We start from the raw sequence: 27,109 nt of genomic DNA on the forward strand, positions 1-27,109 counted from the left end.
GATACGCTTGAGGACCACAAGAGGCCTTGGTTCTTTGAGAAAAACAGCAAAGCCAGCATCCAAGGAATGGGATTGTATTTCAGCTTGTATTATTCTGGGGCTGCTCATGGAAGAACCAAAATAATAGGAAAAATCATTTCTGAACCCAGAACGTTGGTATATCTGTTCATCGAGAAGTAAAATCAGGTTAGTAAATAATATTTCCCCTGTTATTAGCCCTCAAAACTGGGCTCAGACTCTATTTAGTCTATAATTAACAAGATGTGATGAATATGTTACGCAGAAAGATTTTGAATATGACCGATGCCCCTGCTTTGTTAGACCGTATTCAATGAGGACAGAGTCGTCCTATAACAGAGAACACACACGCTTGAGCTTAATGCAGATGGGCGTAGAGACACACGTTTTTCTTTTTTTCTTTCTTTCTTTTTTTTTTTTTTTGAGACACACGTTTTTCTATTCCAGCAGTGGGACAATATATTTACATCAAGAATATCCAGAAAATCCTGACTGTACAGGTTGGTTGCTGTCTGTACAGTGCTTCTGTCTATCAGTATGGCACAAGGGGGCTCTGGGAAGTGCCTTGTATGATACCCACTGTCCATGCGGGCGTGACATGAGACTTCAGCGTAGTTGGAGCTCGTTAGTTAGAATATTCTTTATTGTAAGAAATATGGGTTCACTTCTTCCTGGTAATTATTTATGCTAAGTTTATATTTAAAAAAATGCTGCTTCGAGACAGTAAGGTCTCCAGGCTTGAGGTGGGGCAGGGTGATCTTATTTCCATTCCTCTTCTTTCTTTTATCTGGTGGCCTGAATTTGTTTCAATCCACCAAAACCAACATGAAATTGCTTCCTCAAAAAATTCTTGATTTCCTATGATCTGAGGAGCAAAAGGAAGACGGTGTTAGGGGTTCCCAGTAACATGAATATATATTTTCCCCTTCACTGCTGCACACCAGGATTTCAGGTCAAACCCTAGGAAGGAGACAGGAGGTGTCGAGGGTGAGGAGACAGTTCCCCAGTGATTCTTTTTTTTTCTTCTTTTATCAGACTGTAGCTTTAAATGACTGTCTTCCTGGTCCAAAGCAGGCAGGTCTGCTAAGAATTTCAAATAAGTATACAAATGACTTTATCTGATCCTATAATGGACATATTTTCGGTAAGTGAATGGGGAGAGGTGAGATCCCCATTTCAAAGGAGCCGGCAGTGGGCCCGCGAGGGTTGGCTAGCAGGAACTTTCAGGAAAATAGTCGCAAGTGCACTGCTGGGCTTCGGTGGGTGCCTTGGGGCTGTACTTTGGACTCTTCACTGCTGGTCTAACAGGTGAGGCCCCAGATGCAAATATTTGGTTTGACCCTTTCTTACTGTCAACACTGCAGCCCTTTGCATGATGTAAAGTATAGAATTTATGGCTGTTTGCACAGACATTATCAAAATAATTGTAAATCCTGCTTTCTTGTTATTTCTGAAAGATTACTGGCCTCACCGGTATTTTAGGGAAGGGGTTCGGTGAAGGTAGGTGAGTAGGGGGCTAAAGAATGAGAAGAGTCAACAGTACAAATGGATTCCAGGGCTCTGCCTTGAATTCAGACGCCATGGTAGAGCAAGGAACAGTCACCCAAAGAATCCAAAGTTCACATCAGCACAGGAAAAGGTGATAATTCCTGAACTTAATGGGGTGGACATCAAGGCCAACCTCCTTTCCACACAGACTGTCCCTCCCATCTTTACTTTTTGTTCACGACCACACATTGTGGTTTTTGACCACCTTCCTTGTTGGATTTTGTTGAATCCTATCTCGTGTTCTTTTTTTTTTTTTCCATCTCGTGTTCTTTTTCAATTTATTTTTATTTTTTTGCTTTTCCGATCTGTGTAAATCTTGCCTCTCCTTATGGTTTTTAAAACATCTTCAGGGCAGACGCATTTGGTGTGAAGGCAGAGGGCAGCAAGTAGAAAGATGATGGGCTGTGGGATCAGGCCGGCTGCTTTCAGATGCTGGTTCTTTTACCCACTGACTGTGAAAGCACAGGCCAGTTCATTAACTTCTCCAAGTCTCTCTTTCTGCATCTCTCAGAGGTGATCTGTCCTGTGTTAGGTATTACAAAAGAGAGTGAATATAAAGACCACAGCCCAGATCTAGTTCCTTCATAATAGTTCTTCCCAAAAAAAAAAAAAAAAAAAAAAAAAAAAGGATCCCTGGGTGGTGCAGCGGTTTAGCGCCTGCCTTTGGCCCAGGGCGCGATCCTGGAGACCTGGGATCAAATCCCACGTCGGGCTCCCGGTGCATGGAGCCTGCTTCTCCCTCTGCCTATGTCTCTGCCTCTCTCTCTGTGTGTGTGACTATCATAAATAAATAAAAATTAAAAAAAAATAGTTCTTCCCTTCCCTTGCACGTCTTTGACCTTCCTTGGCCCCAGCGCTCTATGCTTATACTTAGCACACAAGAGCCATCTAAATGTGCTGGTTAAATGTAGTAAAAATACATGTGCTTTTTGAGAGTGGATGGAAAGATATAGAAATTATCTCGTATCAGTTTGCATCAGGGTGGAGAGACTCAGCCCTTACAGAGCTCCACCTGCCTTCCCCTGGATCAGGAGGTTGCTATTTTGTGCTGAACTCTTCTCCAGAGTTGCCTTAGCTCCCCACTTTGCCCGTGTAGGTACAGCCTTAATACTTAGATCTGGAAATGGGTTTGTTGAGAGGCAGTAGCAAGGTGGGGAGTGAAGAAGGAAGATAAAGTAGGGAAATTTGGGCAAAATATCCATGTGAGGCAAAATAGGGAGAGCAAAGCCCTAAAACAAACTAATAAACAAAACAAACACTGAACTAAATACATTTGAAACAACCAAATTCCATTTAAGTAGCGTGATTCTTGCAGCATGGAAACAGTGAGGGCCAAGACTTGGGTAGACATGATCAAGTCTAGTTCATACTTAGGTGTTGAAGTATGTCTGCAAGTGTAGATTCCCCAGGGAATTAGAAAGCTGAGGGATAGGCCAGAAAGTTTAATAAATAAGATTAATCAATTCTACAGTCTATTTGGAAGCCAGCTTAGACTATGCTTCAGGAAAAACACTAGACGAATATTTTGTATATCATTTGACTTTGATGTGTGTAACATTTTGACCTGGCATGTTCTAGAAATCATGGACTGAGATCCTTTAGAAGAGAACATATTTGGGGGATCCCCAGCAGGGTGGGTGGCTCAGCAGTTGAGCATCTGCCTTCGGCCCAGGGAGTGATCTTGGAGTCTCGGGATCCAGTCCCGCATCGGGCTCCCTGCATGGAGCCCGCTTCTCCCTCTGCCTGTGTCTCTGCCTCTCTCTCTGTGTCTCTCATGAATAAATAAATAAAATCTTTAAACAAAATTTAGAAGAGAACATATCAGAATTAATATTTGATTAATGAGTTGGGGAGGTGGGAGGGCTTATTATGCTCCCATCTCTATTCTTGTGCAGCTGAAATTGATTTAAAAAAAATTTCATCCAAAATTTACAATTTCAAAAAACTATTTAAGCTGCAGGTTAGCAAGAGGCTAGAGGTAGAGTTGGAGATCCACACTGGAGGATAGCTATGGGCTTCGCTCCTGACCTTGCCCTCTATTGGGGAATTGGTAGCATTTAAAGGTTGCATTTGTGCCCTGCGTGGCCTGTAGTGTACTCCAGCCTGGGTCTGCAGGGAGGTGGGTCACTGTGCATACAAGTGCAAGCCACAGAAACATTTCTTCCCCCTAGGAAATAGATTCTGATTATGCTACAAAAACAAGTGCCAACATTTGTCTTTCGTGTTTCTCAGTGGTTCTGCAGAGACACAGACTTTGAAAAACAAGTTAAAATTTAATTATGGACTTAACAAACTGTTTTGAATATTTAAAGGCCAGGCATTAAAAATCATGTAGAATCATTAAGAAACCATAGCTGCCTGTCCAGGGTGTACAACGTGCTAAAAAGGGAAAAGGAAAGAAAATAGCTCCAAGTTGTTTTTACAGTGATTTGGGAAATAAAACTAAAAGCAAAAACGTGATGCCCAAGGTTTCTGTTTGTTTTTTCTTCCTGTGTCTCTAACTTCTATCTTAAATCTAACAAATGACTGCCTGAATTTGTCCAGAGGCAGTGACCAAGCGGGGAGTGAGAAGGAAGCGTAGAAACGCTGGCGAGGGATCAGCAAAAGGGAAAACCAAAAGGAAAGTCATGGTGAACACACTGAACTAACAAATTAAAGTAATAAAACTGCATCCAAGTTGACGTGAATACTGAGCAACCTGATGAAATCAAAGTTGCAGGCCTACCTTGGCTTAAGTATGGAAATTAGCTAAGGTGCAAATGATCTGCCGTGCTCTCTGAACGCTAGCTGAAGTCTTAATTTTACATGGGTTTTGGCTCTTGTTTAGTTTAATAAATATTAATTGAGCACCTGCTGTGTCCCAGCACAGCCAGGAACCGGCCACCCCGTGTAAGCAGCGGAGGAATTACAGCCTAGTCGGGAAGGTGACAAGCCAGCAGGTACTTCGGCTACGGTAGAACAGGGTGTTATAAGATAAAAACATGTAAGAGAAATGATGGCTAATGAAGAACAAAATTCTTATTTAAATCTAATTTAAAAGATATGAGTGACCACAAGGCCAACGCGGGTTCATCAGCTGACCATAGTGGTGAGTTCTGAAGGACCCTGCCCTCCGCAGCTGAGCTAACGATGTGTGAAAGGTTCACTACGTGTAAAACACAGGCGCTAAAAATACATACATCGGATAGGAATTTTGAAGCTCAACCACCACTACCTATGAATTATCATTATTATATTCAGTTATTAGTTATTGAACCAATACTCTTTTCCATATTCACGCAAAACCATGGAAAATAATTAGATCCAAGCAGATCACAGAACACTTTAACTTTAAAAACTGTGGTTTTATGAAATATCTGTTCAGTCTTCCAAAATATCCAGATGTTTGGCTTTTGCAGAAAAAAAAAATATTGCTTGTGCTTTTCTCTTTTCATTCAGATGCTTTGACATTATTATATAGACTCTAATGTTTTTGTTGTCAAGATGTGATTAGAACCTTCTAAATTACCGTCTGTGGCGTCCGGTGTTATTTAGGCCCACATTAGACCTGACATCACGCACTTAATAGTCACTTCAGAGTTTTTACAGAGTTTGTGTCGTATAAAATGCGATGCCAGAGCCTCTATCACAGATGTGTTCAATAAGAAAAAGCTTACAAGAAATTCTCGTCCATATATTAGTCATCTCCCATCAATGTGCTCCCTCCTGATGCAGTTCATCTCCACGTCCTTGGGGCTGTGGAGTTAGAGAGCCTCAGGCAAGGTCATCGCCAGGCCCATTGCGTCGAGGATTAGGCCTTACAGAGGCTCAGCCTCACTAGTCACCTCCCCTCACAGACTATGGACTTGCCTTCAGCTCCCCGGAGCCCCTCCAGGTATGCTGGGGTCTTTCCTGGTGCCCACTGCCCACAGGACCTCCCCCAACACTGTCACCAGCCTCCGGGGCCGGCGCCTGGCGCTCTGTTGTCTCTCTTCCACCCAAGCAACCTTCTCGCTCAGTCTTTAAGTCCAAAGGTTTGTTGTTTAATGTTCTTTCCCGGGTCCTGTAGGAAATACACCCATTTCTCCCAAATCTGTTAACTTGATTTCATTCTCCCAAATTTCTCAGTGATTCGTTTTGTCTGAGAAAAGCTTTTGTAGGCCTTCCTTGGCCCTTTGGTCTGACTCACTGGTGGAATCTCCCTGCCTTTCCTTGCCTCCGTGTAGAGTCTCTTGTGAGCCCACCAGGAATTTCCATAACTTCTATGGACTCCGAGGCTTACAAAAGCGTTGGGCTTACTTCCTCATTTCAGTGGTCGCTGAACTAGCCCAGCAAAGAACCCAAATTTCGAGTGGCTGCCGTTAGAATGGTTTCTAAACCAGAGTCTGAACGATGCTGTTTGCCCTTCCGAGATCCTCCTATTCTCCATTTTCCCCAAGTGTCTCCCCCTTGGAGATCCGTAGCCCTTCCAAGCCCTTTCCCTTTGCATCTTCCTTCTTTACAGAGTCACGGATCACCAAATTGTCAATCCTCTTAGCGCTTTTATCAGTCATGAGACCTATCCCCAAGGTCACACTAAGACGTTAATAGTGGTTTGGTCGGTTTTTCTGCCAAGGAGTCTTTTAAAAAGCAAATATACACTTTTTTTAAATGGAAAGAGACATGAACATACCTTTAAAGGAAGAGTGAGGTGAACGACCAATACTCTCCTTCTAAGTAGGAGAATTTTGTGCATGGGGCATCTAGATGGAGAGAGCGTGTGAGGGCATTAGTTAGTGCTGTTCCGTACCCAGCAAATATTCCACACCCGCTCTGGTACCTTTTTGTCTTTTTAAAATTTTTTTATTGGTTGTGCCAAATAGTCTGTTGGGCCTCCGACAGCACTCTTCATCTGAAAACTCAAGTAATTGCCGTGCCCAAGCAGGGGCACGATCACTCTGTTCAGCTCCTTCTCTTCTCCTAGCACTCCCTGAAGATCTGGTTTTGAGTTCTGTAGACAGAGCCCTTGACCCTGCATTGCACAACTGCCCTGGAGGGAGAGATGTTCTCTCCCCTTCACATAACCTTGTTCTTTTCTGGAGAAACAGCTCTGCAAGATTACACGCACTTGAGGGAGAATAACATTACCGAGGAGACGATATTTAGCTGTTCCCTTAAAATCCAGTGGGCAGTGAACCAAAAGCATTTGGGGAAACAGAAGTAACTCCTTGCGAGCCAGCCAACCAGTGGCCTACATTCTTTTGCTTAATGGTTTTTTATGAGGGCATAGTTCAATTGCCTTAAGACCAATCAGGTTATTAATGGGCTGTTTAGGTTTTTAACGAGATTATTTAGAGACTCAAAAGCTTTCTGAGCTCATTTAATAGATGAGTTCTCTCATGACAGGCAAACTGTAAGGTCAGTGATCACAGAGTGAGGTGCGCCGATCCCTTGATTTATCGAGGTATGGGGGAAATAGTGAAAATAAATAAATGTATCTTTAAATATTTTTTAAAAACCTTTTTTTGTGAGTGCTTTATATCATTCATAATACATTACCGGGCAGCAGAGTTAGGTCGTTCGTAGGTAAAAACAGATATATTGGGGTAATCTCGTCTTAAACTGTTAAACAGGGGAGATTAAATAAGGTGAAGGCTTACTGATGAAGGAACACCTTGCCTATAATGCCTAGCTCCTCCAATCCACGCACTACGAAGATGGGCTCTCTGAGACGCCGTCTCCCATGTAAACAATATACCCAAGAAAATGTGAAGCTTTTCCCTGAATTCCACCTAGAGAATCTAGTAGTAGTGTTTTGGTTTTTTTTTGTTTTTTTTTTTTGTTTTTAGTATTAGTTTAGATAAAGTCGATGGCAGCTCTTGAAAGAGAACATTTATTTTTAGGCCAGAGCACCTGTCTTTTCGCATGATCCTTCAGTGTCACGGCCGTCAGACGTCCCTCCTGGACACAGCGGCAGTGCTCACAGAGCAGGGCTTCGAGGAAGCCAGAGGAACGGGACGCGTGTGGGTGCCCAGGTGGAGTGCCTGTGGCCTGTCCCCTCTGGGGGAGACAAATTGGAGCCTGTTTTCCTCTGGACATCAGAAGAGAGGACCTCCTATGAGAGAAAATGCTGCCTGCTTTGAATTGGCAAGAGAACGTTTTCTTTTATTTATTTTTCTTTATTTATTTTTTAAAAAAGATTTAGTTATCTATTCATGAGAGACACAGAGGGGCAGAGACACAGGCAGAGGGAGAAGCAGGCTCCATGCAGGGAGCCCCATGCAGGACTCGGTCCCAGGACCCCGGGGTCACACCCTGCGCTAAAGGCAGACGCCCAACCACTGAGCCACCCAGGGGCCCCAAGAGAAAGTTTTAAAGGCCCGATTCCTGCCTGTTTCTCCAGAAGTTTGATAACTAAGGGACCCAAGATGGAAGGAAGGAAAGAAACAGAAGTGTGGGTTTTTTGTTTTTTGTTTTTTGTTTTTCTCCCACTGTATCAGCCTGCTTCTGCCTGCAGAGGAAAGCCCACTCCAGCTTTGAAAACCGTCATATCTGTTTTCAGATCCCAGGAGGCCGTGTCACCGCTACCTCACAGCTCCACACGTACCAATCCCGTCCCGGTCTCGGTGGCCCACAGCCCTGGCAGCCGTGCTCTGCGTGACTGTCTGGCTGGACGGGCCTGCCTGAGCCTTCATGCTCTAAATTGCTTGGTATGTGGTCTTGGGTGAGTTGCTTATTCTTCCTAATGGTAAATAGAGTAATAATTCCTCCTCACAAAGCTGGGTACACTGTGTGCCATATAATTTAAGTATTCTAAGTGCTGGCTTCCTTTTCTAAGTTTTGATCCCCTCTCCTGGTCAGTCCAACCCATCGCTCATCTGCATGGTGTCCCTTGTCTACCTCTCTTCACGTTAGGATCTTACCTTTTGGGGCCTCACTGATCAGGAACCTTCTGCGGATCCCTTTCCGTGTAAATTCTTCCCCTTATATTTTCCTTCCTCACCAGCATTTCACCAAGAATTGGTCATGAAGCACTAGTTGTACAGGATTAAAAAGTGTCACATGAAACATAAAAAGGGGAGGGGCGTGGTTCCAAGGGCCTCAGTGCCTTGGGGATATGCTGGGTGTGACAAAGGTGCCCGGCTTCCCTAACAGGGCGGCTGTGGTGCAGAGACACCACTCTGCAGACTTAGCCCATCTGCTTACTTTGGAGTACAAAACCTTCTTTATGCAGGTACCTCATGGGTCTAGAGTTCTGTGGAACATACTTGAAGAACTACTATTCTTCATTTATCCTGCTAGCATTAGGAAGAGCCTTCCATTCTCTGAGGTTTTCATATCCAAAGACCTACTGTTTCCTGACATCAGTTGAAGACTCTGGTTTCATTTCATTATCCCAAGTAACTCTACTCTAGTTCCTTAATCACAAACCACCACCCTAAGACCGTATCTAACGGCCCTCCCCAAACTAGGAGAATTAAAAAAAAAAAAAAATTCCCTTCTACATCATCTCCATAATGAGCTTCTACTTTCACTATCTTTAAGACAGTAAAGAAGAAAGTAAAGAACAATGCTTAGAGTAGATAACATCAATTTTTCCTATTGCAGGGCACCTGGGTGGCTCAGCAGTTGAGTGTCCGCCTTGGCTCAGGTCGTGACCCCGGGGTCCTGGGGTCGAGTCCCATATGGGGGTCCCTGCAGGGAGCCTACTTCTCCCTCTGCCTGTGTCTCTGCCTCTCTCTGTGTCTCTCATGAATAAATAAATAAAATCTTTAAAAAAAATTTTTATTGCATTTCATAAGTTCCTAGGACACTATATACGCAGTATGTAATTTTAGCTTTTTATTCTTTTTCTTTTGATCACAAGATGGCTCTTTGTTCTAACCAAACCTTCTTTAAAGACACCAAAGACCACGTAGAGCAATATAATAGGAAGTGTGTTTACAGCAGATATTCCATAAGCTTAGAGCAACAAAGGAGAAAGAATAGCACAGTATTTGCTGAAACCACAAGGGGAGGTGTTTGTGGTGTCTAAGACCTCATGTACTTCTAGGCTAGAATAAGAATGCTGATGTTGAGCAATTTTAACCCCTTCTCTGTGAAGTTTGCTGGTGTTTCCGGATGTGGAGAGTATCTTACACAAGCATTAATTAGCACGCTGGTTGCCTGTCAGGACAAGCCCAGGGGTGGTATTATTTGCATTTTGTCAATCAATGCCTCTTTGGGGTTATAACAACTCAGACCCAAGGAATGACTCAGAAAGCCAGGGGCCCACGTCGTTCTGCCCTGGACTTGGCCCCACAGCACAGCAGCGTGTGACTCCATTGGCCCAGCCTCTCACCTAGCTTTCGGTTTTCCTCTCTTACGGTGTCATAGGTGGAACAGTCGGCAATCCAGAGTCCTCAGCCCAGCTTCTCAGTCTTTTCACCTTTAGTTCTTGCTCAACTGGGGGCCGAGGACAACGGCTCATGAGTCATAGGCCCTACATCCTGGCAAGTAATCATTTTCCCACAGCAAGTGATGATTTATGCTGGGAAGGGGCAAAGAATGTTGAGTGGCTTTTTTTTTTTTTTTTTTCCATCCAGCCTTTGTGCTAACAGAGGGTTGGCTGGGAATGCTCTGGCTCCACTCGCAAGGCCATCTAAAACACTGTCTTAAGAATATTTTCACTTTCTGAGCGTGGGGTCCTTACACATACGGTATCCACAGAGAACTGGAATGTGATAATCCCATCATATGCGCTGTTAAAAAAAAACAAATACAACTTTGAAATGTTTTCCCTTCGGCACATGAGGACTAGGAAAGCCTCACAGAAGTTGGGAATTGGAGAAGCGCCCAGGCCCGACCCATTTTATAGAGGAGAATGCAGAGACTCGGGGAAGTTGCCTGACTTACCCCTTTCCACAAAACGGCTTAGGGACGGACATATCAGGGCTGCAATTGGCTAGTTTTAAGCTGCTACCTTATCTGACGTTAAGATTACCTGTACCACATCCCCAAGGAAAAGTCTAGGTATAAAGAAAACTGTGACTTGTGCGGTAAGTCACCTCAATTAGTGGCAGAAGAGTCAAGGGGAGAAGCATGATCCCTGGGATCAGATGGGCCTCGGTTTGAATCTTGGCCCTGGACCTGGTGATGGTGGCTAATTTCCCACTTAATTCCCCTGAGTGTGTTTTCTCACCCTTACAGATGAGAATAGGGTTAATAATGTCTCTGTGACGTTTCCTTCTGGATGGACAAGGGGCAATGCACGCAGGGCCCAAGCACAGAGCAGGCCGCCGGACACCCAGGCCCTACTTCGTGTTTACCCCCCAGCGCTGTGGCCTTTGCCCTCCGTGTCCCCCTTCCAGCGAGCTTTGGGGCGGGCCTGTCAGGCTCGGCAGGGCCCAGTTTGTTTTCTCAAGCCAGGCTGAATTTCTTTTCCTTTGTGATTTGCATTTGAGTTGTCTCATTTCCCTGAAACGCTGTCACAAGCCAGGAGGCTGTTGCAGAACATGATCTGAAACCTCACGGGCCAGGGAAAGTCCCCTCCCGAAGAGGCTCCTACCCCCCCTTGGGCTTCCCACGTCCCTTTCAAATGGCACAGTCAGCCCGTCAGCCAAGTGTCTGGCCAAGACAAGGACCTTCCCTAAGTGTCCTGCGGGCAGTCTGAGGACAGTGGCGAAGGGAGGGCCTGGCCACCTCCGCTCCCAGGGTCTCCACTGTCACGGTGTCTCCAAATTCCTCTGGCTTCCCCCGAAAGGCTTTTGTTGTTGCTTCTCTTGCCTTTGGTCTCTGTGTCACCTTTCTCCTCCCACCAGGGCCAACTCTCAAAACCTCCAATGGAAATTTAGAGGCTTCTGTGGTTCTTAGGGGGTTATTGGATCTCTGCATTTTCTGTGTCCTCACTTCCTTTATAGCTCACAGGGATTTCCTAAGAAGCCTCTTCCTTCTCTGCCCAGTAGTTTGGGCCAGCTCCCTGCCCCCCACCCTGACGGGGGATTGCCACTTAGGGGCAAAGGCCCTCTTCTTCTTTTTTAAACATAGCTCCGGAAATACATGCCTTATGTTCATGCAGGTCTTGCAGTGGAAAAAAAGAATCTCCGGCCATTCTTTATTTTAAGTATTATGTACATATGGTGATAAAACAGAGTGTATTTAATCAGATGGATTTGTCTTTTTACCCCAAATGTGTGTGTGTGTGTGTGTGTGTGTATTTTCTCCCCAGTGGCCTACTTTCTATTTTGTCACCAGACAATTTTCCCACTTGAGGATATGTTGCAACACGAATGAATTATCTGCAGTAGTTTAAAAAAAAAAATAGCAATTTATGCCAATATTTTGAAAATACTTTAAATAACAGTAAACATGATACATGAATTTTTTGAAAAGAGAAAATAATAGGCTCTAATCTCATCCTTTTCATCTAATGACTGATTTCATTTTCAAATATTAACTTTCGTTTTCTTATTCACTTACTATTTATGTGTTATGATTGCTTAGGGTAGGCTTTAAAAAATTTGTGCTATAAAAGTGAAACTAGATGTTGCCTCAAATTTATTGCAACAGGTCTGCCCACTTCTCTAACTTTATGTACACTCTCCTCTCAGACCTATAACACACCAAGTTAGGATGAAGATAAGATTCTCCTGTCCTGGGGATTGCTCCCCTGTGAGGCCCTGGAATCAAACTCCATTTTTGGTGCTTCTCTTCCTTTTAAGAATGAAAGAGAAAGATTCCAAAGACACAGGGAAATCTTTATTTTGTTTATTTCACAAACGTCCAATGAGTATGGAGTATAACTATGTTGATTGGGACAGAGTTTATACCATCACTCTGGCTTGGTGAATATGGGAGTGAAAGTGATGAAGGAAACTCAATTGTTGGTTTGGTAATTCTGCAAGTGGCTCAGGGCCAATCAGAATGGAAAAGTAATCTCTACAGTCATGTTCTGAAACAAGGGAAGAAGTGAATGTGGAAGTGATATAATAAAATGAGAAGGCATGGCAAGTCATGGGCTGATGGTGGGATTGAATTTGAACTTGGAGATGGGTAAAGTAATGGACCCCAAAAATAAGAGAACTAAGTTGACTCAATGACCACAAAATAGTTTAGTGTCTAGGAGCAATAAACTAGTGGCTTTGTTTGTTTGTAAAGAGTAGTTGCCCTGAATTAGCCAGATGGCCTTTCACTAAAAGGAGAGAAATTTATAGCAAACAAAAGTTGTTGTGATTTTGTCTTTTTTTTCCAGATTTCTATTTAGTTTTTTTCCTTGTTGGCTTCCATTGTAGGTAGGCTACTCCACGAGGTGGCAAAGATGACCACAACACAGATTCCTTCGAGTATTTGATAAAATCTTCTATGTCTATAAAATTTTTCATAAGCACTTAGGAACACAATATAATTCTGCTTATAACTGCATAACATCACAGAACGTCTGAAGTTACATATCTTTACCTGAGAGTTCCATAGGCCTCTGCACTGTGAAGTAATGGACCAAGCCAGCACCCTGACTTTTTGGACAGGATTACTTCCCACACCTAGTAGACACCCTTGTACATATTGGATACATTGAATGAATGAGTCAATCAATGAATCAACCAACCTAGCAATCAATCAAATAGCACTTTTATGTGATCTCTTGTGCTGCAGTGTTAGGTGTTTTATATATATTGTCCTCATTCATTCTTCTAACATTATTTTGTGGATGAGGAAACTGAAGCTAAACTAGGAATAAAGTGAGCTGAACACCTAGAATTGACAAGCATGGAAAGAAGATCTGACATTCAAGGGGAGGAAGCCTACATGAGCAGGGTATTGGTCTGGGGTGTCAAGGAATGTTGTTGGATTCACTGTTGTGCATCAGCTGGTCCTAGTTCCCAGCCACAGCCATGGGGCCACCACCTTCAAGGCATTCCCAGGCCACTCTGTGTCTCCTGACCCCTGGCTACCACTTGTCAGGACCAAAAAGTACTTACTATATTTTCTTTCTAATAGCCTTTTAAAATAACACTTGGGTCTTTCATATTTTTAGCTTTCACTTTAGAACCTGCAGTCAAACAAAATCTTTTAAAAAAAAAAATGGTTGAGATATATTTGCAATCTAGTTATTGGGATTCATTCACTGGGTATTTAGGAAACCCATCGGTAATTGTATATTCACCATTGGAAAATCCCAATCCCTTGAGGTTTGTCACCTCAAGTTGTTTGTCAGAAAGAATGACACAAGCTATAGGTCAGTAGTTAGAGTGATAGCAAATTGGACAGCCCGTAAGAGTGAATTTCCTCAAGCTGTAAGTACTGGGTGAGCGGAGGAAAGCGCTAGAAAAAATTATCATGGAGTCACAGGGTTAAGTGGAATTGGGAGATCACACTTTTTTTTTTTTTTTTTTTTTTTTTTGAGAGAGAGAGAATGTGCAAGTCAGTGGGTGGGCGGGGCGGGGGGGGGGAGGCAGAAAAAGAGAGAGTGAGTGAGAGAGAGAGAAAGAGAGAGAATTCCAAGTAGGCTCCACATCCAGCATGGAGCCCAACACAGGGCTTGATCTACAGACTCTGAGATCATGACCTGAGCAGAAATAAAGAGTTCAACACTTAACGGGCTGAGCCCTCCAGGCACCTAGTGAGATCACACATTTTAAGAATTTTTACTCTTTAAAAAAAAAAAAAAAAAAAAAAAACTTAGAGCCCATGTGAATTGGGTAATACAAAGGCACAAAAAGAACAGAAACAGAGGGAGTTGTCCTACACAGACTCCAAACTGAGAAGAATGAAATAACGGACTCTTCCTTTCAGCAGATTGTCTCATATGAGAAGAATGAGGGACAGCTGATACACAACTTTCAGCAAGAAGACATATAACTTAGGGCACCTGGGTGGCTCAGTCAGTTTAATGGCTGCCTTCAGTCCAGGTTACGATCCCAGGATTCTGGGATGGAGCTCCACATCAGGCTCCCTGCTCAATGGGGAGTCTACTTCTTCTCCATCGCTTGTGCCCTCTCAAACACTCTCTCTCTCAAATAAAGAAATAAAATCTTTAAAAAAAAAAAAAAAAAAAAGACATATAGTAGGGGCACCTGGGTGGCTCAATGTTTGAGCATCTGCCTTCGGCTCAGGGCATGACCCTGGAGTCCCACATCGGGCTCCCTGCATGGAGCCTGCTTCTCCCTCTGCCTGTGTCTCTGCCTCTCTCTCTCATGAATAAATAAAATCTTTCAATTAAAAAAAAAGACATATAGTATATATTCTGGTTAGTTACTAGTGATTTGAATCCATGCAGATGTATCCAATGCTGACATATGTATGCATAATGTGTATTTATATGAATAGTCATAGACTTGAAGCATTTTTTCATATTGCTAAGACTTAGTACTAAGTGCCAATATGAGAAGATATTTTACTTTCTTTCCCATTAATTTTGATCAGCTTAAATCCAGCTACTTTAAGCTCCCCTGTTCTTGCTTTTATGAGAGGCATTACTTTTTTCTCTCTGTGTGTATATCTTTATTAACCTTATTGTTTGGGCTCTTGATAAAGGAAGATATAATACAGTGCACATTTGAGCTAAACGTTCATTTCTTCAGCAAGGATTTCTATTTAAGACCTTGTGCTAGACAAGGGTGAGAAGGGGTGTGGAGTGATGATGAAGCAAGATGGGCTAGATGATTTCAAACACCCACTGTGAATTTTACCTGATTTGGCAAAAGCGTCTTCGAAGATGTGTTTAAGGTAAGGATCTTGAGAGGGGGGGATTATCCTCATAAACCCAATGTAAGTACAGGGTTCTTATCAGAGAGGCAGGAGGTCAGAGTGAATGGTAGGAAACGTGATGATGAAAAATGAGGTTGAAGTGCTGCTCTTTGGAAATGGGGTCACAAGCCACGGAATACAGGCCACACTAAAGTTGAAAAAGCCAAGGAAACAGACCACCCCCTAGAGCCCTCAAAAAGAACACAGCCTTCCTAACACGGATTTAGATCGAGCTCTCCAGAGCTGTAAAAGAATACGTTTGCATTGTTTTTGGTCACTTTATTTGTTACAGCAGCAATAGGAAACTAATACACCCTTTGATTCAATAAGAGGAAATCCCAGGAGACACTTAATCCAGTATATTAATATGTGAATTTTTCTGCCTATGTTATATATGTATATATAGTCATATACTTATATATGGTCAATTCAATCGTTTGGTTTTCTTGGTGTTAGCATCCAATATATCATATTAGTTTTCCTAAAAAAAAAATATGTTTGATTCTAAGTTTAGTAGCAACTTAGAGGAGAGAATGGAAAGTTTGTGAGGACATGCTGAGGGAGTCCAGGGAGCTTGGGATGGTAGGGCTTAGTGTCTCTGTATTGGTTATAAACTCTAGGCCATGTTGTGGTAACAAAAAGCCCTAAATCTTAGAGCAATAGCAGTTTCTTTCTCATTCATGCTGGGTCTACTGCATGGGTGGGTGACTCCCTAGGGTAACCTTCTTCTGTGTCTTCTATCATTATGTGCTTCTATAACTGGGGCAGGCAGGAGAACACTGTAGCCTTTCACACCAACCATGACATGCTTCTGCCAAGAAGTGACACTCCTACCTCATTGGCCAAAGCAAGTCACATGACTGTATCTAATTTCAAGGACCCAAAAGTATAATCCTCACCAGTCTGAAGAGAGGAAAGCTAGCAGTACTGGTAAGCAGCATTTCCATCTACTCCATGATCCCAAATTTTTAGGGTAGAGAAGAATTTTAAATACTTTTTAAATTTTCATCTGTTCTTCCAAATATAATGATAACTCCATGCTCAAGTCCAAGGTACTCGTCTTCTTTCATAAAAATGTTTGTAAGTCTTGAATCGTCTCAGTATTATTGCAGACCCAGATTTCAGTTTAATAGTCAATGCTGAGAAAGTGCTATGATTAATGGAGCACATTTATTTTGAATACTATATTCTTTTATTTTAAGGGGCTTAAAAAAAAACACCTACAGAGAACTAGACAAAATGAATACATGCGAGCTAATAATAAAGACAGTGAGAACCCAAGTGCTGCTGAATTAAGTATTTAGCAACATTTGTAAAGAAATGGAAAGTCATATCTAATTATTTCATTGTGCTTACCTTTCCTCAGTCAGAAAGTCTTTGGCATGCAGTGCTTTTCTATAGGCATTCCACAGTGATTTAATATCAATTAATATCTACTTGCAGCAAAAGTGTTGACAGTAAGTTTTTAAATTCACAAGCTTGACATTTTGCAGTGTAATTGGGCATAAGTGAAAGAGCTTTCCAGGTTGCTGCTAAAAGCACCACAGAAAGATGTGAGGTGAATGTTAACCCTTTGCCAAGGAGGCCCGCTGCGACTTGCTGCTTCCATAGCAGATCGTTTCTAGAAAAGAAGACAAGAGGCCCTCCAACCTGTTTTAATTCATGTTACTTTTAAAGATTTATTTATTTATTTATTTATTTATTTATTTATTTATTTATTTAAAAGAGAAAGTGAGAGACAGAGAGATCATGGACAGTGGGGAAGAGCAGAGAATCCCTGTTGAGCAGGGAGCCCAATGCAAGGGCTGGATCCCAGGACCCCGGGATCATGACCTGAGCTGAAGGCAGATGCATAACTGACTAAGCCACCCGGGTGCCCCAACCCAGTTTTTTTATCTACAAGTTGTACCTTCAGGTTTCCCAGACTCTGGAAAGGAATTTACTTGTCCAAGCTTACACTGCTGGTGTGTGTAAAAGCTTGGATTTAGAGTCAGGTCTTTGCTCCCCCTGTTTGTGGTCTCTCTCTCTGACGCTCTCTCAAATAAATACATGAAATCTTAAAAATAAGTAAATAAATAAATAAATAAATAAATAAATAAATAAATAAAGTCTCCTGGCTTGAGTTCTGTGTTTGTTTGACTCTGTCACATGTGCACCTGAATGTTGGGGGAACCAGAGCGCTGGAGCCCTAGATAGCTCGAATAGGGCCCCACCTGAGTTCCGAAGCCTACGTATCAAGGTTAGGTTTGTAAGCTCAGTATTTAAAAAGCTTACTTTCCCTGTGTTCTTCTAAGGCCCATTAGCTTTAATGTAAGATATGTTGGATCCAGGAATATGACAAAAGACTGGTGTTAGTTTATTTCCTTTGTTTCTCCTTGTGGCAAGCTAACTAGTGTCCCTAGCACCCGGTGAGAAAATTAGGCCTGTGTTCTTGATGAGAGCATTCTGCTAAAAGTGGCTTTCAAATGCCTCTTGATGGAGTTACTATTTAATTTAGGCAGTTTATTTTCTAAGAAAGAATCAACAGATTCTGTAGGCTTTCCCAGCTAAAACCTTTAGTTTTAATCACCTCCTTAAAAACACTCTCCCTAATCCACTCAGGGCAAGATAGTGGATTTCTTTGCACCCTGGTCTTTAACTTTGACATGATTAATCACTGAATATTTGAATTTACTACTTCTTTTCTTGTCTTGCTCGGGGTCTAATTGGAAAGGAATCAAACCCAGAGTCCCTTTGAATTTAGGAGTGCCAGGTAGCCTGAATAGTCAAATAAGAAATTTTAGTGTAAATACTTTTAATGGATTTTTAATGTAAATACTCTGCTAAGTATGAGATCTGGATGACCACTGTCGGTATGTATTTAATGTGCATAGAAAAACTGATACGCAACTTTCCAGAATATACCAGGAGCTTGAAATGTACTTATTATCGGTTCTATCTGAGATCAGTCAATAGATCAATAAGAAAACAAAAAACAAAAAACAAAAACAAAAACCAATCCCCAGGGAGTTAACTTAGAGATTTCTAGACCCCCATTCTGTGTGTATCTCGTGATAAAGGAGAATCTGCTCCCACTGGACGCTAGAACCATTCATATCAAACTTCTATCTACATTTTCGGCCTCACCCCACTTCATCAGGAAGTTGCCGTTTCCTGATAATTAAAATAGCCAGTAAGGTTAGGAAAGCAGAAAATCCATTTCTAGCTTTTATTATTATTATTATTTATTTTTTTAAAGATTTTATTTATTTATTCATGAGAGACACAGAGAGGCAGAGACACAGGCAGAGGGAGAAGCAGGCTCCACACAGGGAGCTGGATGTGGGACTCAATCCCAGGACCCCGGGATCTCGACCTGAGCCAAACCACTGGCCCACCCAGGCATCCCCATTTCTAGCTTTAAATACCAGGTAAGAAATATTTTTCTCTACGTATATCACACTCGTGTAGGCAAAGTGATTTCATGTAGTTTATTATTCGGGGCAGTCATTAGCAAATATTTTCCGAGCACTAACTATGTGCCAAACATTGGGCCAGATGCTGGAGATTAAGCTTTAAACAAAAGGGATAGAATCTTTGTCTTTCTGGGTGAGGCTAGTAAGAGATTCAGGAAAAAAAAAAAAAAAAAAAAAAGCCAAGGATAACACAGTATGATAAATGAAATCACAGAGAGTTCATATGCTCTGGGAATGCCAATGAGTGGCCCTTCAGCTATACTTGAGGGGCTGGGAAAGGCTTCTTGGCAGAGGTGGAGCTAAAATGCAGCAGAAGCAGAGGTTATGGCAAAACTGGGGACTGGGTTGGGGGAGGCAGTGTGATATGTTGAGGAAACACACAAAAATGAGAGGTGGTATGGCACATTTGAGGTAATAAAGGCATTTAGGTGGGCTAGAAAGAAGGTTAGCGCTGGGGCTGGGTTGGCAGGGCTGGGGTCGTGCAGGAGTTTTCTAAGCTACGTTAAGGAATTTTGCTTTATCATGAAGAACAATGGGATATATTGAAAGATTTTTAGGCGCAGAGTGACATAATCACATTTATAGTTTAGAAGGGGGCACCCAGGTGGCTCAGTCGGTTCACAATCTGACTCTTGATCTCAGCTCAGGTCTCGATCTCTGGGGAGGGAGTTCAAGCCCCACACTGGGCTCCATGCTGGGCATGAGGCCTACATAAAAAAGAAAAAAAGAAAAGAAAGGAAGATTACTCTGGTTTCAGTATTAAATGGCCTGGAGGGTTTAAAACCATACTTGGAGAGGCCAGTTAGAACCGGTGGCCCATACTGTCGTGAGGGATGCTGGCACCTGATCTAGCCCAGCAACCAGTGAAGTAAAGAGGTATGTGATGGGGGTAGAGCCTACAGCTACTGATGATTGGTGGTGAGTCAAGCCAAGAGGAAAGTGTCCAGTTTAGGTAATTTTCAGAGATCAGAAACAGGAGTAGGGTCAGCTTTGAAGAAGGAAGGTGGTAATTCTGGTTTGGGTCACCTAGGGGGACATCCACATGGAGATGTCCAGTAGGCCATCAGTTACATGGCCCTACCATTCAGAGGAGAGAGCTCATCTGTGAATACAAATTGGCAGTCACAGCATGTAGACGGTAACAAAAGGTACTACGTGGAGTGAGTGCTGAGAGAGGGGTTCTGGCACCAATAACCACGGTGTGGGCCATCGGCCGGAATCCACACAGGAGACTGAGAATGAAGAGAAATAGGGAGAAAGCCAGGAAGTGCCCATTCTGCAGAATCACAGAATCTAAGAAAATCAAGATGAAGCTAAGCACAGGCCCGATAATTCATATATTTTACCATAAGAAATCAAGACAGGCCAAGGGATGTTAGGAGTCGGAGCAATAGAAGTGAAGACTTTGCTTTTAGGGTCTATGGTTGTGAGTGTGCGTGTGTGTGTTTGGTATTTACAGGAGGAAACAGAGAATGGGGGGAATATTGTCGGCAGATACCACTTCTGTTCCCTTCGCTCAGTCAGCTACGAATGTTTAGTCATTTAACATATACTTATTTAGAACTTACGTACAGAGTATTTTCCCTAGGGCAGCGGGAGATAAACAGGAAGTCCAAGCCATAGTTGCTCCCTGGGAGCCTGTGATCTAGTTAGGGATGTATCACGTGCACAGCAGCACCAATAACAAGGGCAACATATGAGGAGTACCAAGGGCTTGTGTAGAAAATAAGTTGTAAAACTCTTTTACAACTCAAGAATTTAGAGGAAGGATGTGCTAATTTTCACCATGAAAGAAAACCAGCAAGACCAGCCCAAGGGCTGGACATCTAGCTCTGCGAAGAGACTAGAATTCTGCAGGTTTTGGATTGTATAGTTTTCCAACAAGGAAGGTGGAATCCCAGGCCTGCTCCCCAACATGCCCTTTTCAGGATTATTACTCCATCTTTCCAGAAATGTCTCTGGCTTCTCAAAGAAACATTCATCCTGAGGGGAACAGTTAGTCTTTGTCTCTCCATAGTAATAGAACCAGCAGCTCAGAAAAGAAAAGCCCGGCAGTGACTTTTCCATCACCCCATCAGCCCCAAGGTCGTTCTGAGAAATCCCCAAATTTCTTGTAGGCAGAGCATACGATATATTTAGCAACAAGTTCCTCTGTGCCCTGAAGTATGCCAGAAACATAAACTTTGAAAGCTCATGGAAAATAGGAGAACTTGTGGTTTTGTTACTTGGCAACTGAGATTTGAGATGTTAAAATAGGAAATTTGCATTATTTTATAATTCTAAAACTGCAATACATGGTATTCTCTATTCTCGGGTGCGGGGAAACACTGTACACTTAGTACCCCACCGTTTCAATATCCACACTCGTTAGACTAGCGTTGCTGCTGTTCTACTGTTGTCATCCAGAGTGGATGCCTCACGGGCTGGTGTCCAGGTGAAGCAGGGAGTCTAGCTAGAATTTCCCAGGAAAGCCTATATTCAGACAATGAGAAGAATTTTGCCAGCAAACTAGCAAAGTCCCTTGCTAACAAAATGGTGGTGATGGCGGTGGTAGAAAAGAACATCGGAGAGACAGAGATCAGAATAGAGGCATCACCCTGACTGGGATCGTAGTGGTGGATGTTGCATCGGCTCTACTTCGGAGAAACGTGCCGTCCCTCTTGCTGGCCAGCCCCACCTCCCTGGCTGCTGTCCCTCCACCTCTGAAGTTGCCCCTGACTCCATGCTCAATGCAGAAGAACCTATCACTTTGGCAACCCATATCCTTAAACCCTATCTTGTGACTAGCGCCCTGGCCAGAGTGAAGGAGTGATGACGGAAATGGACAGAGTGTTTGGCGTAACTTCATGGAGACAATGGCATGGAAGACACTCTTCTGTATGAATCGACTAGAATGGTTACCTGAAACTCAAAGCTATATTAGGTGCGTTGGACACTTCTGGATTCAAGGGTGGGCCTTAGCACATCTCTGCTCCCTTTCCAGTGTTATTATATCCCCAACTACCTAGAGGAGTTTTGTTACAAGATGGATATAAAAAAAAAAAATTATTGAATGAATAGCTTAACTGAGTCAATGAGCTGTAGATAATACAAAATCGAGTGATTTTTCTAATGTTTCATGAAATTAAATTCTCACTTACGTTAATGGATTATATTTCTAGACAAAGATCTCAGATTATTGGCCATTTATAAATCACAAATCCTGCAACTTTAGGTGTGGGTATGACATTCTGTTATCTGTTAACAGAAAAAAGCTTGAACTGTCTTCAACAAAATGTTACCTAAGCATTCTTTTCATTCTAAAAGTCGACAAATCTATGAATGTAGATTATTTCTCAAGCTGCTTCCATTTATAACATTCCTTGGTTCTTATAAAAATATATAAAAGAAGAAACACACCCGCCGGCTCTATTCAACACCTCCTATACTGTAGGCTTTGAAAAATCATGAAAACACAATGCCAGTTCACCTTTGGTGGTAATCCAGTACCTCACCCCATCTAGAAGAAATGTTAATCATTGACTTCTGAAAAGTTGTTGCAGGCTCTCTGGTCAGAACAATTAATTAGCAATAAGGACCTACCATTTACTAACCACCTTTCGGGCGCTGTGCTAGTGCCCACGCAGCGGCACTTTGAATATAGTTGAGAAGACAGACAAAACCCAGGAACTCATAATTACAAACTGTCAAAAATTACCAGGACAAAAAATAATGGGGCCGAGGTAGAGGTGAGCTATTTCTATCAGGAGATCAGGGAAGGTCTTTCTGGAAAGGTCTCATCTGACAGATAAGAAAGATTCAGCTATATTCAGGGCACAGGGGTAAGCATTTCAGGCAGAGAATACAGCATGAGCAAACAAATCACGATTTTAGAGCTTCTTGTATTTACAGATGAAATGATACAACACCTAGGATTTGCTTTAAAATATTCATTGAGCAGGTGGGGAAGGGGAGCTTTAGGGTTATAGACAAACAAGATTGGCCAGATAATGATGATTTTTGGAGCTAAGTGATGAGGACACAAAGATTTCTTCTGCTGTTCTTCCTTTTATGTATGTTTATAATTTTCCATAATAAAGTCTTTTTTAAAGTGTTTTTTTAGAAGCCTGTGGAACGTGTCTGATTTGTGGGTCTCGTTATTGTCTAATATTGTTGGTGGTTTTAGAATATGACCCTCTTTTACAACTTACCATTTAAAGAATATTGGAACTTTTGGTCTGAGGAGACTAGTGTTTGGAATATCTGAGCGGGAAGCTCGGCAAAGTTCCCTTCATATAAATTAATCTCTAATTAATCGATATCGAGGGGATAGCCCTCGGTATAGACTCATGTCTCACTTAGAGCCTTCACAAATTTTTATGAAGTGAGAGGAAAAGAATATTTAAAGAAATTTGACCCTGTCCGCCTTTTAATATATCAACTTTTCTGAAGTATAATTTACATGCAATCAAGTTCACCTATTTCAAACATACAGGTTGATGACACCGTAGAACCATACCCAGATCAGTGTAATATGGCATACCTCCACCTCTCTAGAAAAGTTTCTTTGTGACACTTATGGTCAGTTCCTCCTCCACCATTTTTAGGAAACCACGAATCCAATTTCTATTATCATAGATTAATTTTGTGGGTTCTGAAGTCTCATATAATGGAATCATACCCATTCTTGGTATTGTCTCCCTTCCTTCAATATGTCTGTGTGGTTTATCCTGGCTGTAGTGTATACTAGTAATTCATTTTTTTTTTTTAATTACTGAGTAGGGTATTCAATTGTGTGACTATACCACAATTTGTTTATTTATTCACTTATCGATGGATACGGGGTGGATTCCAGGTGTGGACTATTATGAATAAAACTGCTATGAACCGTGAACATTTGTGTACAAGTCCTTTCTGTTCCATACATTTTCACTTCTCTTTAGTAAAGACTTAAAAGTGGAATTGCTGGGTTATATGGTAAGTATATTTTTAACTCTATAAGAAACTTCCAAACTGCTTTTCAAAGCCTTTGTACCACTTTACACTCTCACCAGCAACGTATGAGCATTCCATTTGCCCCCAGTCTTTGATGATATTTGATATTGCCAGTCATTTTAATTTTAGCCATTCTAGTGGGCGTAAAGTAATACCACATTACAATTTTAATCTAATTCACACTTACATTACATTTACAATCTAATTTACATTACAAGCTAGTAGTGTTGAGTACCTTTTCATGTTGAGTACTGGATATTCATATATCTTTGTGAAGAGTCTACTGAAATCTTTTACCCTTTTAAATAAGTTATATTATTTGTCTTATAATTGGGTGCTTTACATATACTGGATGTTCTCCTTTATCAGTTATATGTGTTGCAAAAATTTTCTCCCAGTCTTCCTTTTCATTTCCTGTATTTTTCTCTTGAAGAAAACAGAAGGATTTAATTTTGATAAATGCAATGAATTTTATTTTATTTTTGGTGTTATTTTTGACCTAGTGAAGAAATCTTTGCCTGACACAGTCATCACACATGTTTGGATCTATTTTCGATCTCTCTATTCTATTCCACCCCCTTGATTTTTTCACAGTAAGTCTTAAAATCAAATAGCGTAAGTTCTCCAAGTTTTTTCATCTTTTTCATAATTATTTTTTCTCTTAGATCCTTTGCATTTTCATACATATTGTTGAATCAGCTTATCAATTTCTTAAAAAAAGAGATATGCTGGGATTTTGATTGGAATTACATAAAATCTATAGATTAATGTGGTGAGAATAGAGAACAATCCTGAGTATCTCAATTCATGAACATAGTATATATTTCCATTATTCAAATCTTTATATATTTCTCTAGCAATGTCTAATCCTTTTCTGTGTCTTACTCTTGCACAGATTTCATATTTATTCCTAAGTAGTTCTGTCTTTTGATCTTATTGTAGACAGTATACTTTCGAAATTTTATTTTCCAGTTCTTTGTCTAATTTTAGTTTTTAAAAAGTCATTTCTAGCTTTAGTACTTTGAGATTAATACATTTGCAACTTAACAAATCATATCACTGACATTTACATGAGTTATTTCTCATAAAAACACAAACTGACTCTACTTTCTACTACAAACTGAGGCATCACATGAAAAATAATTTGAATCAAGCTATGCAATGCGCAAAATCCTTCCCAGCCTTTTCACTATGCCTCTCTTAGGAGAAAATTGGAGAGATGTCACCATGTTCTTATACTACCGGAAATGGGCAAGGGGTAATTTTTTTTTCCTTTATACTGAGAATACCCCTAGAAGGGAGTATAACCTAAGGAAGGATTGGAGAAAAAAAGCAGCACAACCCTTTGTCATGATTGTTCACAGAATGTGTGCTAAATGTTCCCATTGTGTTTTTCAGAACAATCTTCTTACCCCAGAGCCCAGTTCAGGGAGTCATTGTGCTTTCCCAGAAAGATCCCGATTCTCTGGGTTTAAACCTGAGCTTTGTGACTTTCCAGTTGAGTAAGTTTGATTGAGTAACTTGTTCTATAGAGGACTCACAGTGCTTTTTATTTTTTCCCCTAAAATTGAAATGGTAATAATTCTTGCTTTGATTCCTTCATGGAACTTTTTCTAAGGATCAAATGTTAAGGCTCATAAAAGCCCTTTGTAAACGGCAAATCTTTAATCAAATGTTAAGTATCAGTATGATTGGAACCTTTTCCAGTGGCTATGTGGAGCAATTTAATTACTAGTGACAGTTTGTTGATTTTTTTTCTTTTTAAACATTTGGCACAGGAAGAAGGGAGAGAAGACAGGCTTAACATACGCAGACTATCTGCTATATGTTGGGCACTTACCTATATGGCTTTTAAACTTTACTACAACCCCACGAGGCTGCGGTGGGGATGCTGAAGTAAGAATTGTTTTATTTTGTTTGTTTGTTTGTTTGTTTGTTTGTTTTTGAAGTAAGAGTCATTGTCTTTTACAAATAAGAGACTGGGATTCAGAGACATTAACTTGCTCAAGGTTTCTCACGTATTAACTATCTGACTTTAAGACTTTGCATCTCCTATAACACAAACTGTCTAATTGAGAAACTAGTGAATGTTGGCAATGAGCGTGCAAGGGGAGTGTGGGGATGCTTGAGTAGTGGATGCAAAACAGCTCCAAACTCAGTTGAGGGCTGCTGGATTTGCTCCCCACTTGTCCTTGTGTAACCTTGTTGGTCACCACAACCATGTAGAGTCTCCAAGTGGTGAGGCAGGCCAGACTCTTAATGCAGCTGAAATCACACATTTCAGGTTGAGGTGTTTTCATAGATTTTAAGTTTATTTACAGTGTCTGTACGGAAATTTATTTTTGGAAGCTTCAGTCAAATAGTATTCCTTAAGTATCTTTATATGCTAGTCTGGTAATGGATGCTGGGAAGAAGTCCATGGTCTAGCCCCTAGCCTCAAGAAGCTTTTTCTCTGGACACGGATACAGGACATACCCCCAGGCAGATAATTCATGATAGTTCCCAGCAATACGCAGGCAGTGCTATAGGAATCCATAGAATGTCATGCTCTAGGATACAGAGGAGGCTGAGAGCGTACGTGGGCTTCCATTGGTTGCTAAAATCTCACTTGTGCTTTGAATTGGCAGGTAAGATTCAAGAAGGAAGAAGGGAAGGGCATGATGGGAATGAGAAGACGTGTTTTCTACTGGAAGGACCTCAGGGAGGCCATGTGGTTGGAAACGTGCTGTCAAGAGGTGGTCAAGCACAGGGTCTGGAGGGAGACTACCCACATCTGATGGCCCACCAGTGCCTATCTTTGAGATTCTGGTTCACTGATTCACTCCCTGGGCCCGTGCATGTATGTGTGCATGTATATGTACATGATGATGCACACACAATCCCCAACCGTGAAAGAGGAGCAGTGATAGTGCTCATCTCCTGGGGTTACAGTGAAGAGTCAGTGAGACAGTGCATGGCTAGTACGGCAGGCTTCCTGACACATAACTCACACTGATTAAAATGACAGCTGTCTTGGGCACCTGTGTGGCTCGGGTGGTTAAGTGGCTGCCTTTGGCTCAGGTCATGGTCCTGGAGTCCTGGGATTGAGCCCTTCGACTCCCTGCTCAGCAGGAGTCTGCTTCTCCCTCTCCCTCTGCCTGCTGCTCCCCCCACATGTGCTCTCTCTCTCTCTCTCTCTCTCTCTGCGTGTGCCAAATAAACAAATAAAATCTAAAAAAATAAAAATGATAGTTGTCTTTATTCTAACGGTCTCAGATGCCCAGCAAAGGCAAACATTTGCTCAAATTCATGAACATCACCTTCCAAATTTGTGTTTGTAACCATATCAGTTTACTCGGGCTGCCATAACCAAATACCACAGACTAAATGGTGTAAGCAACAGAAATTTATTTTCTCATAGTTGAGGCTGGAAGCTCAAGATCCAGATGTCG

The 27,109-nt window shown here is 41.8% G+C and overlaps 3 long non-coding RNA genes across 6 annotated transcripts; 2 read left to right on the forward strand and 1 right to left on the reverse strand.

The window, feature by feature from the left end:
* Positions 1–403: 403 nt before the first annotated feature.
* On the reverse strand, positions 404–8,611 carry LOC140636477 (uncharacterized). The gene is made up of 3 exons (XR_012033662.1): positions 8,448–8,611; positions 6,218–6,287; positions 404–2,089 (listed from the first exon to the last, which is right to left on the reverse strand). It is a non-coding gene; the product is annotated as an uncharacterized lncRNA (long non-coding RNA).
* LOC140636478 (uncharacterized) lies at positions 7,438–9,306 on the forward strand. The gene is made up of 3 exons (XR_012033663.1): positions 7,438–7,671; positions 8,087–8,248; positions 9,133–9,306. It is a non-coding gene; the product is annotated as an uncharacterized lncRNA (long non-coding RNA).
* Positions 9,307–16,147: 6,841 nt separating this feature from the next.
* LOC140636206 (uncharacterized) lies at positions 16,148–26,894 on the forward strand. 4 transcript variants are annotated; one of them, XR_012033503.1, is made up of 4 exons: positions 18,494–18,659; positions 21,492–21,627; positions 25,457–25,574; positions 26,306–26,894. It is a non-coding gene; the product is annotated as an uncharacterized lncRNA (long non-coding RNA). The 4 variants fall into 4 exon arrangements; XR_012033505.1 differs by lacking the exons at positions 18,494–18,659; positions 21,492–21,627 and adding an exon at positions 16,148–16,179; XR_012033504.1 differs by lacking the exon at positions 21,492–21,627 and having other exon boundaries at positions 18,497–18,659.
* Positions 26,895–27,109: the final 215 nt, after the last annotated feature.

The sequence above is a fragment of the Canis lupus genome, chromosome 7, assembly GCF_048164855.1.
Source record: "Canis lupus baileyi chromosome 7, mCanLup2.hap1, whole genome shotgun sequence".
NCBI classification, from domain to species: domain Eukaryota; kingdom Metazoa; phylum Chordata; class Mammalia; order Carnivora; family Canidae; genus Canis; species Canis lupus.